The 13,289-nt window shown below is 47.9% G+C and overlaps 1 protein-coding gene across 3 annotated transcripts in view; it reads left to right on the top strand.

Moving 5' to 3' along the window:
* TRABD2A (TraB domain containing 2A) overlaps positions 1-13,289 on the top strand; it is a 165,889-nt gene that overhangs the window by 13,497 nt on the left and 139,103 nt on the right. The gene's annotated exons all lie outside the window — the stretch shown is intronic.

Below are 13,289 nucleotides of genomic sequence, written 5' to 3' on the forward strand. Positions count from 1 at the left end.
AATTCATTAGCCACTGGCCACATATGACTGGGTTTTCAGCACTTGAAATGTGGCTAGTGTGACTTAGGAAGTGAATTTTGAATTTTATTTATTTTGGTTAATTCGAATTAAAGTTTAAAAACTGATAATTGATCCAATTATTGGAAAACTTTTAAGTGTGTTTGGAACAACTTGGGCATGTGGTTCTCCTTTCTCAACTACAAATATGAAGTCGAACTACAGATCAGGTGTTTCTGATGGAAATGTAGTATCCAAATTAAGATGTCAGGTGAGTGGAAAATACATAACAGATTTTGAAAACTAAATACAAAAAACGAATAACTTTTTATATTGATTATATGTTGAGATAATAATGCTTTGGATGTATTGGCTTAAATAAAATATATCATTAAATTTACTTAAATTTAATTTCACCTTTTTTTTTTTTTTTTTTTTTTTTTTTTGTGGCTACTAGAAAACTTAGATATGTGATTGACACTATGTTTCTGTTGAATAGCAGAGATCCAGATTGTGGATCTGAGTGTGTTTGAGGCAGGTCCACTTGGAGTCCATGCTGCTTGTGATGTGTCCTCTCATTGTACCCTTTGCCCATTCCCTAGTCAGGGCTTGACTCTGTGAGCCTCTCAATGCCTATGGCTGCCCTTTCTGATGTAACTGGCCTGGGGTCAGCTTTTCTCCATCGACTTGTGATGCTCTTTTTTTTTAGCATATCGTTATAGAGACATTCTCTCTCTCTCTCACATATACGCACACATGCATGCAGCACACACACGTGTGCCCTTCTTCTGTTTCTACTTCCCATTTCCACGGATCAGTTTGTCTCTTTCTGTGTCAATATCACATTCTTAGTGACTGGATTTAAATATTTCCTTAATGATTTTGATGATCATTTTGATTATGATTGTGTTAATTTCTACATTAGTGTGAGAAGAACTGACATTTTTCCTCATATTAAGTCCAATAATCCAGGAACGTGCTATCCTTTCCATTTACTAATTGTATTTTAGTCTTCTTTCTTATTTTATAGAGTTCTTGATCTAGATTCTGTTCAAGTCATAGGTTTATTCATTGTTTTTAATAAAAAATCCTGCTGGTAAAAGACTGTCTTCCCAATATGTTTTCTATCTGGTTACTAATTTTTATATATTAATTTAACCGCCCAATTGAAATTGTGTATTTTAACAACAGTAGTTGATCTTCTTGCTTTCTTAGTGACCAGATCTATCATTGACAAGTAAGGATGCTTACTTCCTGTCTGTGGATTTGATCTTGCCATTTGAGGGCAGATGTTTCCTGCTCCAGAATGGAGTCAGATTTTAATGCCTGTTCTCTTTCAAAGTTCGTATCTCCCTGGTACTGTTAGCTGTGTTACCATTCCTAATGTGGAGAAGGCAAATGAATTTGGAGCCGGAGTCTGAGTGATGCACGGCTCACCTGTGAGTCCCCTCCCATCCTTCCCAGCTGCACACGTGGGTCCCCATTAAAGATTTAGAGTTCCCTAGAGAATCTTCTAAAATCCTATTTCCATGGTCACACTCCACCAGATTTCTCTGCACAAGCTCCAGGGCATTGTCTGTCTGCTTCCCCTGAGGGGCTGACCAGAACAAATCTGTCCGACCACAGGATTCTCCTGTCCACTTCCCAGTGATGGACTGGATGTCGTGGTGAGGTGGGGCGGGAATTCGGAACTGCCTCAATCTTCTCAGCATTGGAGTCTGTCCTTTGGGACCCAGTTTCATCTAGATTTGGGGTCTGAGTCATGGGATCCAAAGGCTAACATGAATGAGGCCAGTAGGCCTGGGGTTTCCCTCTGCCTTCCATATGGAAAGCCTGTATCTTTGGGCTTTCCTTATCCCAAGATACTGAAGTTAGTTGGATGTGAAAGTCCTGTGCCAACCCCAGAATGCTCTTTAGGTGATACGGAAGGGTTCTCATGATCTGAATTACTGTTGCACAGAATCACTTCTGGTACTGTTTACTCTTGCCAATAGATGGCACTAACTAACATATTTCATGTTGGCCTTTCCACCTGTCATGCCTGCTGTCCCTTCCAGCAGCAGGTGTCACTGCCAGTTCTTGCCCTCTGATCCAGGACCCTAAAAACTCACTGTCTGCTGATAAGTCATTTTTTTCCCGCAGTGAAACCTTAAACAATGGTTTGGGCCCAGTGAACATACTTTCTGAATCTTAGGAAAAAGTGCATTTCTTGAGTTACAGTTTTGGGGTGTTGGGAAGATGGGGATTTTCCTTCTTTGGAGCAAGTTTTCTTTAGATGGATCAGTTCCCTAATAGAAGAAACCAGTGTGGCTCTAGGATAGGGCTCTGGTCCAGAGCGTGCAGAGTGGTAGAGGCAGCCCCCGGTGGGGCAGATTCCTAGAAAGATGCCATTGGTGTGTGCCTCCATCTCTGGCTATTAAGGTCCAGATATGGATGTAGGTAGGAGAGGCATGAGCTGGGGAGGTGCTGGCTAGTCTGAAAAAGCCTCCTGAGAACGTAGGGTCAGATTGCGTAGGAGAACGGGGACCTGCCAGGCCCAGGATAGCCCAATCCTAGGAAAACACGGGGTGCATCGTTTTTGTACTTTGCAGGCCTCTCCGCAGGTCTCTGTTCCCCTGAGGCCACAGAATAAGGCTGGTAGGTCAGTCAGCAGAGGCCCCACTGGGGTCAGTTTGCTGTTGGAATAACCTTGGTGAATGGCTTGGGGTCACAGTGAGACTGAGCAGGGCTGGCCCAGGCTCCCTAGACTCCCATTTTCTCCCATCCAAGTACTCCCCAAGCCCGACCTTGCTTAGGTTCCGAGATGAGCCAAGATTGAGTGACTGACTGTAGGGTGGTATGGCTTTAGACTCCGGTTTTCTAATCCAGTGCTGTTTCTGAGTGCTGCCAGCTGCCAGCTCCACAGGTCTGACTTACTGGGGGATTTCCTACTCCCCAGTCATGAATTCCAATAAAAGCAGATGGTCTCATTTTTGAAATTGATCACAATACTGATGGGTGATTTTTTCACATTTTCCAGAATGGAAATGGAATGTGCTTAAAGATGGAGATCTTGAGGTTTTATTTTTCCTGGGTAGGTTTGGCTTAAAATAAAGGTCTAGAAAAAAACATATGATGTCTCTGAAAGGGAATTGGTTTCTAAAATATGGGCAGATTTGTTTGTGAGCACAAACATTCTTAATAGTGACCTATTTGAGGCACATGCAGCCCTGTCTGCCGGGAACCCCTCCTCATGCTGTTCCTCAGTCTGGCTGATTAAGCTTACACATTATTTCCTCAGTGAAGCATTCCCAAGGCCAGAGTTGACACTCCGCTGTTCTTAGCGTCCCTGTGGAAGCCTCTGCTGGAGCCCTGATGACTGCCCGTCTCAGAGGTGCAGGCTTCTCGAAGGCTGGGCCATGCTCTCTCTGTCCTTGTGCCTTGGCTCCTGGCACGGTGTCTGCACGCAGACGGGGCTCACGAGTGGCTCTAGGATAATGGGCAGGACTGCTGCTGAATGTGTCAGTGAGGCCATCGGGAGACAGTGAGCTTGTGGATCCCTTGCCTGAAATGGGACACAACATGAACGTGTGGCAATTACTTTAAAAAGTTGGAAAGTGGCCTTTCTAACTGTGTTAAGACCAGCATGTTAAAATTCGCATTATGTACAATCTTTTTACTTTTCTTTCACTGTTTGCTTGTTTTGCATTCCTTCCCAACATTGTTCTGTAGCATTTTCGTGTTCTTCTGCATAGTTGGGCAAACTGCTACAGTAAGTGTAAATGCCCTAGGAGCCTGTGACATCTAGGCCCTGAATCGACCTTGGGCCTGCTTACACACAGGAACATCAACATAGCCATCATGAAGGGCACCGTCCTCAGACATGGGAAGCCCGAACTGAACCATTAGTTCACCCAGGAAGGTCTTCTGTGACATTTCTTCACCTTGGCCATCACTTTACTTTCTTATTTTTAGATCAGAAGTGGAAAATTGAGTCAACTGTGTACCTTGTGGTGGGCTGTGATTTTCACGAACTTCCAGATGCAGACTTGAGCTCTGTGTTTTCACCTGAAAACAGGCCTGCTCAGGATTTGAGTCTCTCTCTTTTTTAAATGGCTGATCTTTATTTGGGACATATTTCTTCAGCACTCCACAGGGGCCAGACACTCTGTTTCTTATTTTAGGGACACAAAGACAAAGTTGATGATGATCCAGCCATCCCCTGGCTCTGGGGTGCCTCTCTAAAGTCTGAAGTGAACTTAAAAATTTAGATATTTTTGTACACTTGCATGGATACCACATGTGCTGCTGGCGTTGCGACCTCAGCTGGATCTGATGCTGTTCTGTTCCCTTTGGGGTCATAAAAGAAGCACTTCAAGGAATGCTACAGTCTTGTTTCTGTTCCATGTCCCTGTGTCCTTCCTGGTGAACTAGGCTGGGAGCAGAGAGCTCCTTTAACACCCCAGTGGCCAGTTCTTCTGTGGTGGATCAATTCCAGGACACCCCTAGACTCTAGGAACAAGTCCCACATATCTCTTTAGGAGGGCCTGTGAGAGTGTGAGTGCTTTGTTGCTCCTCTAGAATCTACCTCAAGCCGGGGTGGGTGAGACAGAGTCTACCCTGCTTGGAGGAGATTCCAGAAGGGAAAGGGAAAGGGGAAGGACTCGGGTGGGACTGGACCAGCTGTTCCCTGGGGCCCTCCAAGGAGCCAAAGTCTCAGCAGGATGAGGTACTCTGTGGCCCATTGTTGGAACGAGGCTGCCCTGGACTCTGGAGGGGGATGTTGGTGGCATTTTCTGATGTCACACCTTGAACATTATGGCACTTCTCTGCTTCTCCACTATCCCTCCTGACACATCTTGTGCTGCCCTTCCTCCCCACACCCTTCCATGAAGCCCTGCCTTTCCATTCAGGCTTTAAAAGGGAGAGAGTGGGGCTTTGGTGCCAACCTCAGCAAAGGCTGTGGAATCATGAAATGTGGATGACAACATGAAAAACCTGGGGTCGCTTTACCCATCCCTGGGTTCCTTGACTGCATTCCAGGTGAGCCTCTGCTCTTGGCAGGTACATTGGGTAGACAAGGTTGTTTATCACTGAACAGAACATCCTTGTGGGGTGCTGCTGACTGACTTCTCAGGGAGAGGACAGCTCTGGGGATGCTCTGTGCTGTCTGGGGCTTCAGTGGGGCCCCCAGTTTGCCTGGCCCCAGTCAGCTACGTTTGCAGTTGCAGTGGTGATGGTCATAGACTGGATACTGTCTGAAGAGATGGCTGGTGTTATAGACCTGGCCCAGGCCCAGAAGTGATTCTGAGATGCTGTAGGGCCAAGAGTCCTACAGGATGGCCCTGCAAATCCAGCGCTGGGCAGAGGGACCGTGTTTGTAGACATTTGAGACAATCTGCGACTGAGTCTGAGCTCAGGGGCTTGACACCTGCCTGTGCCCCTTCCCTGGCCTCCCCCTTCACTCTCCTGCCACTCCCACCTCCCTTCCTGGATTCCAACTTCCAAGGTCTTTGTCAGCTCCTCCTTTTGTCTTGGACTCCTGTTCTTGTCACCATGTCCAAATTATGCAACTCTACCCTTGGTCCCTGTTATGGACTGAGCTGTGTTCCCCTGACCAAATTCACATTTTGAAACCCTAACCCCAAGTACTTTAGAATGTGACTGTATTTGGAGAAAGGGTCTTTAAAGAGGTAATTAAGTTAAAATGGGATCACCAGGGTGGGCTCTAAATCAGTATGATCAGTGTCCTTATAAGAAGAGGACAGGGCAGCCCTGGTGGCATAGTGGTTTAGCACCGCCTGCAGCCCCGGGTGTGATCCTGGAGACCTGGGATCGAGTCCCACGTCGGGCTCCCTGCATGGAGCCTGCTTCTCCCTATGCCTGTGTCTCTGCCTCTCACTCTCTCTTTGTATCTCTCATGAATAAATAAATAAAATATTTTAAAAAAATAAGAGGACATTAGGACACAGATACCACAGAATGAGGACCATGTGAAGACATAGGGAGAAGACAGCCCTCTACAAGCCATGGAGAGAGACTGCAGGAGAAACAACCCCTGCCGACACCATGATCTCTGACTTCCAGCCTCTAGAACCAAGAGAAAATACATTTCTGTTGTTTAAGACACCCAGTCCATGGTGCTCTGTTATGGCAGCCCAGCGAATGAACATGTCTGTGGTTCCCATTTCATCTCTTAGGAATAGACTGGAAAAGCAAGAAGAAAACTCTAGTCTTGTGCTACAAGGACCCATTTCCTGATCCTCCCCTCTGCTTATTCCGCCCCCCCCCCCCTTGTCCTCTGTTTCTGTTTTCTACCTTTAGGGCAAGAATACCTATAATCTGAACTGTCACACCCCACCACAGCACAGGGAAGGTGGGGAGGGAGGGCAGGGAGAGGTGAAAAATGTGTGACGTGGAAAGAGGAGGGTCAGAACAGCAGCCCAAAAGGAGGAACTGGCAAGGATCGTGGAGTGAGGGAACGAGGGAGAGGTGGTCTCAAACAGACTCTGGGCTGAATGTGGAGCCCGAGGCGGGGCTCGACCTCACAACCCCTTAGGAGATCACCACCTAAGCTGAAACCAAGGGTAGGGTGCTCAACTGACTGCACCCCCCTGGGGCCTCCAGGCTACTTTACTATTGAGCTGGATTTTCAAGGGGAGGCTAGGATTTAGACAGGCAGGGGAAAATGAGGGAGACACTTCAAATGGGCCAACAGTGTAGGCAAACCTGGGGACCAGCATGCTGTGCTGGCCAAATGGTGGTGTTTCGGCTCCATGAGCACTCGTGTCAGGTGGGGTGGAGGGTGATGCTGGAAAGGGTTTGAGTGTGAGACTGGGAAAACTCCATGCATGCCGAGTGGTTTTCAGGGGCAAGTGGGAGCTCCAAGAGCAATGTTGCAGGTCAGTGCACCTGGCAGCCAGGTGTGGGCTAGATGGGCTGCTGCCCCGGTCACTGCTGCAGGGTGTTGGAGTTGGCCCCTCAGTAGGAGCTCCAGCTGTTAGCTCAGGACCCAGGGTCAGCGAGAGGAAGACATGGCGGGACTGGGGCCTGAGCTCTCTGTGGACTGGAGTTTGTTCGTACGACAGAAACCTGACATAGAGCTGATAACGGATATTGGAGAAAATACAAAATAAGGGAACATCCAGGAGCAGGTTGGACTCTAGAAGTCCAAGCGTGTGTAGCCATCTAGACGAACTGCTTGCCATTCCTGCCTAATTAGCCCCAGGAACAGTTCTGAGTGTGGTGAAGTGGGTGCAGTTCATTAGCTTTATTGTGCTTTTAATTGGGTTCTTCATAGTCTGTTGTTCTTGAAGCTTGCTTGTCTTGTCAGCACTTTAAAAAACTACCTTTCAGGGCAACAGAGGTTAAGAGAAGGGAGATTTCTGGGGAGGGGCTGAGATAGTCAGCAAGTGCTTAGCAGAGGTGGTAACTTTCACTAGGCCTTGGAGGTAAGAGGTTGGTTATTTGTTCTTACTGTCACCTCAGCATTGTGTGGGGTTTGGGGAAGGAGGTGTATCAGTTTTCTCTAGTTGCCATCCTAGAATACCACAGACAGGGGAGTGTAAACAGCAGAAATTTATTTTCATGCAGTTCTAGAAGGTCAAAGTACAAAATCAGGGTGCTGGCAGGGTGTGTTTCCGGTGCAGGCTGTCCCAGCTTGCAGATGGTCCCCTCTTCTTGCTGTGTCCTCACATGGCTTTTTCTGTGTGTGTGTATGGGGGAGGGGAGGTGTGTGTGGGGGGTTTCTCTGGTGTCTCTTTCTCTTCTTAGAGGGACTGTAGTCCTATAAGATCAGGGCCCTATCCTTATGACCTCATGTAACCCTAATTACCTCCTTAGGGGCCTTGTCTCCAAATACAGTCACATTGGGAGTTAGGGCTCCATCACGTGAATTTGGGGGTGGGTGGGCGACACAGTTCAGTTTGTAACAGGAGGCCCGTGTGCATCAGGGCAGGATGTGGACTGGGTGGAAGGGAGAGAGAGTGGTCAGGAGGCCTGACGAAGGAGAGCAGAGGGGAGGGGATGGCAGGCCGAGTCCGAAGAAGGCCTGGTCAGCCTGGGGCATTCTGCTGGGTCTCTCCGGGTGCTTTCCCGGGATTCAGGGGCCAGCAGCATTTACAGAAGGATGCTTCTTCAGGTTGGAATGTCACTGAAGAGAAGTTTCTTTCATCCTCACGCTTGAGTCCTTTTGCCGCGAAGAGCTCAGGTCCAGGTTCTCAGGAGTGCTCTTTGTCCCCCTGGAAAGCAGACCTCAGTGTGCAAACAAGTGTGTGGAAGCTGTATCTCCCGTGTCAGGCAGCATGTATATTTCTCACCGTCTGGCTTTGAGGGCTGATCTAGACTATTCCCTGGGAATAGTCTCCTTTCAGGTACAGGAGGAGGAGGGGTTTTACAGAGTGGCTGGAAGGCAGAACAGAAACTCGCTTGAGGAGGGCGTCCCCGCTGCTGCTGCTGCTGCTGCTCGATGCTCAGGTGAGGTGGGGAGAGGCGAGGACCAGAAACCCTCAAGGGGGCTCGAAACAATATGGGGCGGAATGTTCTGAGGACAAGGAAGACCTTCCCCTACTGCTCTCCAGCTCTACTTCAAGGGGCCGAATGGCTCTCAAAAGTGAACCAAGAAAAAAGACACAACAACCCACCGCCCCAGAAGGTGAGGCCTGCGCCTGAACAGATGCGAGCGCCTTTGTTCCCGGAGCCGGGAGGCTGGTGGGGTGGTGCGGGGCTAATGGGAGCCGCATAATGGGCGGTGCCTTTCATATGCAGAGCAGCCCTTTGATCTGAGGGGGATGAAAGTGCTGAAAAGTGGAGAGGCTCGGCGGGGGGCCTTTGTCTTTGACAAAAAAGGCATCTGCCGGACCGAACCCCCTCGCCTGCTCCTTCAGCCCATGGGCTCCCGCAACAATGCCCCGACTGGGACCTGGGTCTCCCCACAGCTGAAGGAGTCTCAGGAAAGAGAAAGAGGCATGCTGCAAATGTTGGACAGGGAGCTTAATCGATTCTTTCCACAGCCCAGAAAGAAAGGGGGAGAGAAGAGCTGTAGGGAGGCAAGGGGAGAGCGGAAGGGGAGACATGGGGGGTGGGGGAAGCGGGGCGGGGGTAGGGGGTAGCAGGAAGGAAGGATGGCATTTGAGCCCTGGAGTAAATTGTCTGGTGATCAGCTTGTTATTTTTCTGAAGACAGTGCAGATGGAGTGAGTATGTGTCATTGGAAGGAGAGAGAAGAGTATCCAGCTAATAGGACGTATTTTGGGGTGGCCTGATACTTTTTCTTTTTTTTTAAAGACAGTATAAGGCAAGCACCAATATGAAAGCAGACACCCATCCGGCTCACTCTGTTTCCAGAGGGAAAAGAAGGTCCCTTTTAGTCTCTGTGCTGTCAGAAACTCTATGCTAATTGGATTTTTAACAGAATTGTAATATGTTTCTGTAGTTCTTCCCTTTCTGCTGTCTCTTACCCTTCTTGAAATCTTAACCAATGCTCCAAACGAAGCAGTTGGCATTTGGCCTAGAGAGTTTCTGCTTATGGATGATTCGGTGGGGTAGATGTACTCCTTGGATATAAGCCTGATGATGCTATATCATTGACTAGGATGTCCACCTAGGTCATGGGCATGCTTGGGAGGGAGTGGACAGCCATGTCCTATGTAGGACTGTCCCTTCAGGGGCTGTGGTTTGAGTAGGGGTTTGGGAGAGGAGGGAGCATGTGATTTTGGATTTCTTTAGAGGAAGCATGGTTTTGTGGATTTTTTTCCCCTATAGGTGGAAAATGACCTGACATAGTGATCTCTGAGTTGGGGCGGGGGTTGGAGGCAGTAGTTAAAAGACACAGAGCCTGACTTTGAGGCTGTCTCTGAATCTTTTTACCTGAGTGGTGCTGTTATAACCAGGATAGGGCATTCAGGAAAGTAGGTATGCTGGCTGTCCTTGCTTAGAGGTACATGGGTCCTAAGCAGTTGGGCCTCGCCTTGGAAGAAGTAGGCTTTGGACACCTTGGAGAGGTCAAGACTGGTCTTGCTGCCCATCCTGCTATTCTTCTACCCAGTTTCTCACTGGAAAGAGCATGAACTTGGAAGGCCCTGGATCTGGGTTTGAATCCTGGCTCCCTCCCCATTTCTTATCTTTTTTCTTTTTAAAAAAGATTGTATTTATTTGACAGAGAGAGAGAGAGAGAGAGAGCACAAACAGGGGGAGTGGCAGGCAGAGGGAGAGGGAGAAGCAGGCTCCCCACTGAGCAGAGAGCCTAATTGGGCTCAATCCCAGGACCCCTGGGACCATGACCAGAGTGGAAGGCAGAGGCTTAACAGACTGAACCACCCAGGCACTCCCCACCCCCATTTCCTATCTTTTTTTTTTTTTTTTCCATTTCCTATCTTTTTGACCTGGGGCAAGATACTGAACCTTTCTGAGTCCAGTTCCTCATCTGTAAAATGGGGTTGATGAAACAAGCATCATAGGATTGTAGTCAGGAGCAAACGAGAGTATCAGTGCATGACAGACACTTGATAGAAGCTTATGGTTACCTTTGCTCCTACTGCCCTAAGTGGTTGGGCTTATTTGGTCCTACTCAGTATGCTCTTATACTCCATCCCTGTTGACACACTTTTACACCCTTGGTTCCTCTTGCCTTGTTTGATTTCTTTATTCCTAGGTATTCTTTTCAAACTAGCAAGAGAAACCAGGACATTGTTGAAATTTAATATTATTTCTGAATCCAGTAGTTTGCCATCTTACTTACCTTTACTCCATGTGTCCCTCTTGGAGTGACTGAGTCAGGAGCCAATCTTGTTAGCGATTGGTTCTGGATCCTGGTTTTAAGCCAATCAGCATGCAGAATTCCCCTGGCTACTCATTGCTGTAGGTAGGAGTATGTGTTGGCTCAAATAGATGGAAGAGAGGAGAGGTTAGAACAGAGGTTTTCATTTGCCCTGGCTAGCCTTGAGTTTTCTAGTTATGAGGGTGGTCCAAGTATAAAGCGAGGGAGCCCTGACCTTACTACCCTCCTCTGCTTTTGCCTTTCTGCTCTGTGAGTTGGTTTAAACCAACTTAGGCTCTGTTTAGCCTGATTCCTACTGTTCCTATAACTGCTCCATATAAACTTCACATTCCTTATCTGAAGTCCCCATTTTTCTTTACAGTTTTATCAAATATGTATTTTATTATTATTTTTTAAATTAATTTATTTATTCATGATATATATATATATATATATGAGAGAGAGAGAGAGAGAGAGAGGCAGAGACACAGGAGGAGGGAGAAGCAGGCTCCATGCCGGGAGCCTGACATGAGACTCGATCCCGGGACTCCAGGATCGCTCCCTGGGCCAAAGGCAGGCACTAAACCACTGAGCCACCCAGGGATCCCCTCAAATATGTATTTTAAACAAGATAGTGTATGTCCTTGTGTTCAAATTGTTCTATAAATGGAACTATATTATGTACATTCTTCTGTGCCTTGCTGGTTGACCAAAATTGTGCCATATTCATCCATGCTAATATGTGTGGCCACTGTTCACTTTTTTTTTTTAAGATGTCATTTATTTATTAATGAGAGACACATACAGAGAGAGGCAGAGACACAGGCAGAGACACAGGCAGAGGGAGAAGCAGGCTCCATGCAGGGAGCCCGACATGGGACTCGATCCCGGGTCTCCAGGATCACGCCCTGGGCTGAAGGCGGCGCTCAACCGCTGAGCCACCCGGGCTGCCCACCACTGTTCACTTTCACTGTTGTGTGGCATCTACCACAATTTTTCAGTTCTCTTCTTGATGGACATTTGAGCTGTGCCCAGGGTTTTGTTGTTTCAAATTAGTTTGCTATAAACATTCTCATAGTAATCTCCTAGGACACACATGCGAGAGTTTCATTCCTATTTGCTCTGGTCTTCCTTTCTATTTAATTAAACTGTATTAAGGAAAGCTGGGATGACTCTCTAGAGACACTTCTATGAGCCTTGATCTTTCTGCTCTGACTCCTCTTTAACCTGCTTTAAAGATTACTGTCTCCTTTCTCCTTGGTCTCAGAAATTAGGTACCTGGGATCTCCAACCACTTGCCACCGTCTGCTGGTTCCTTGATGACCCCCTCGCTGCTCCCTGGCACAGTCTTAGACACACTATTCCCTTCTACCAAGAGATGAGACCACCGTTTTTGTAGTAGGACTGGCTTCTTCAAATTCTTTGAGAGCCACCCCAGTGGGGTCTCTCAAGTCCCGGGTCACCCAGATTCTGTGCCAAGGAGAGCAATATTACAGTTCCCCAGGGAACATCCTTGTACACTTAATGCAGTGCACACTTGGGCTAGTATTTCTGTAGGAGAGATTCCTAGAAGTAGGACACACACATTTTCTGTTTTGATGGCTGCTAACAAATTGTGCATGTATGGAAACACACATTGTAATGATGTAATGAGTGCACGGCAATCATGGAGAGACAGGGAGCTCAACAAGAACAAAGGACTTTGTAATGGTTAAAAACATCCCAGAGTAGAGCAGAGTGCCTGCCTTGAGATAGCAAGCATTCAAAAAGGAGAGCTTGGTACACCCTGGAGAAGCACTGGGAACCTCTCCAAGGTGGCAAATTTCCCAGTGGTGGCTTATTTGGCCCTGAGCCCTTCCAAATGTGAGCCTCAGAGAATAACAAAGGTTTTGCAGGACCCGTCCCAAAGCACTGTGAGCCCATCACCTTGTGTGTTTGCTGAGACCCACCACTACTAAGCTCTGCTTGTCCTCTGTCACAGAAACAGGCATGTCCATTGTACCTCCAGCTGGGGTGGCCCTAGTTCTGCCAGGACCCTCCCCTGGTGGCCTCAGGAGATAAAAACTGAGGAGTTTTTCCCGACAGGTAAGAAGTCCTCCCGTGTACCTAAAGGGACACCCTGAAAAGAGCAGGAATGGGCAGTCGCAAGCTTCATGTGTAACTGCTATTTCATGTGGTTGAGGACAGAAATCTTGAAAGGTTCAAGCGCAGGAGCCTGGTTAGCTCTGAGGCCTTGGGGCCTTTGGTCCTTCTGCTGGTGGCCTCTGGTGGCATGGATAGCATGCTTTTCATGGTCATGAGCATGCTTTTCATGGTCATGGAGGGTGGGCTGATGGATGCCATGCCCATGGTCCCCATTTGTGATGTGTTGTGCACAGCAGTCCTTTCTCTTTTGCTGATCAGGATAATGTTGCTCTCAAACTATGATCTGTCCTTGAGTGTGTGCTCTGCTTGTATTCTTGTTGCTGCAGGTCCCCTGGGAGGTGCCGAGCACACCCATGGTGTGGCCGCTATGGGCCAGGTGCCGCTCTAACAGATTCACAGCTCTTGGCACCACT

Source organism: Canis lupus, chromosome 17, assembly GCF_003254725.2.
Source record: "Canis lupus dingo isolate Sandy chromosome 17, ASM325472v2, whole genome shotgun sequence".
NCBI lineage: Eukaryota > Metazoa > Chordata > Mammalia > Carnivora > Canidae > Canis > Canis lupus.